Source organism: Sardina pilchardus, chromosome 11, assembly GCF_963854185.1.
Source record: "Sardina pilchardus chromosome 11, fSarPil1.1, whole genome shotgun sequence".
NCBI classification, from domain to species: Eukaryota; Metazoa; Chordata; class Actinopteri; order Clupeiformes; family Clupeidae; genus Sardina; species Sardina pilchardus.
In genome coordinates, this window is record NC_085004.1 from 14,209,099 (window position 1) to 14,211,002 (window position 1,904).

The window sequence follows — 1,904 nt, forward strand, 5'->3', positions numbered from 1 at the left end:
CTGGCGGACAGGCGTGTCTCCTGTGGCCGGTGATCCCGGGTCAGTATTGATCAGTGGGACTGAGTCACCCCCCCACTCCCTCCGCCTGGGGCCCTGAGGGTCCAGAGGAAGGATATTAGGGCCAGAGGAGATGGCTATCTGCTGGACGAAAACAAATAGGACTGGAGTCAAGAGTCACAAGGGGAACCTGACAGACAGAGAGAGGTGGGAGTGTGTGTGTGTCTGTATGTGTGTGTTTGTGTGTTTGGGGGGGGGGGGGGGGGTATTGCCAAATTTGGTGTGTAACATGAGCCGTGCAGGAAAGAGATGAAGCACACACACACACTCAACAGGAGAGAGAGCAGAGGGCTGACTGGTCATTGGTCAACACACCCATCCGTCAGCAGGCCGGGCAGGTGGCAGCGGGCAGAAGAAGAGACAGGTCAGACAGCTGGCCGCCGCTGCATCCTGAAGGGGAAGGGATTTCACAGGCAGGCCGCGCCAGTTTGGGCATAGATGCCCTCCTGTCTCCCCCTGTGCCATCACCTGCGCTAGGCTGCCCTCTCTCTCTCTCTCTCTCTCTCTCTCTCTCTCTCTCTCTCTCTCTCTCTCTCTCTCTCTCTCTCTCTCTCTCTCTCTCTCTCTACCCCTCCCTCTCTCTCTCTCTCTCTCTCTCTCTCTCTCTCTACCCCTCTCTCTCTCTCTCTCCCCCTCTGCTATCACTAGCACAAGGCAGGTGGCTCTCTGCTCAAGTGAGCCGTGCCAAATGGAAGCAGTGAACCGTTGGGAGTTGGACATCAGGGCGGGCGGTTAAGGTGGCTTTGTTCCCTGCAGGTGCCTTGAAATGGACGGCTATCAGTGTCCTCTAGTCCTCGTGCCTCAATGACACACACACACACACACACACACACACACTCACACACACACACACACACACACTACGGGCTATTCCCCCCCCTCTCTCTCTCTCTCTCTCTCTGGTCAGCTCTGAGCGCCGTGCTTCGGAGTTAACGTGGCGTCTCATGCAATGAGCTTACAGGAAAGTATGTCGTAGGTGACCGGGGCCCGTCAGGCTGCCGCAAATAGTAAGTAGGACACCTATGGTGCAAGCACACACATACACACTCAGACACATACACATGCTCACACACACACACACACACACACTCAGACACGTACATATACTCATGCACACACGCGCGCGCACACACACACACACACTCAGACACATACATATGCTCTCTCTCACACACACACACACACACACACACACACACACACACACACACTCCGATACATACTGTACGTACACACACACATGCTCAAACATGCACAGACACACATACACACACTCTGACACATGCTCAGATATACACACACACATGCACACTGCACAGACATACACACACTCAGACACACATGCATAAACATGCTCACACACACACACACACACACACACACGCATAAGCATGCTCAGACGCACACACATGCACACATATACACACACTCAGACACACACATACTCAGATACACACATGCCCAGACACAAACACAGTTGCCCTCTCATCTGTTTGCCTGTTATCAGTTATTTCCCATTTTGACAGAGGATTGAAATATAGCATGGCATGAAGCATTCGTCACGCTTATGAAGTCCTGGAGGCTTTTGTCATGCGGCCCACAAGTAGCCCACAGCACCTTAGAGCCCCGCCAGCTCCCGCATCAGGCGGACGAAACATTAGCCTCGGCCCAGGGACTCCATCCATACATTATTTATGAATCTGCCAAGCGCTGTCTGGCGCAGGGGCTCACGGGTAATGATTGAATTGCACACCTATTGAAACATGAGTCAGGTGATGGGGGGGGGGGGGGGTGGCATGTGAGGACAGATCTTAGAAAGAAGGGCGGGGGGAGAGAAAGGGATTGAT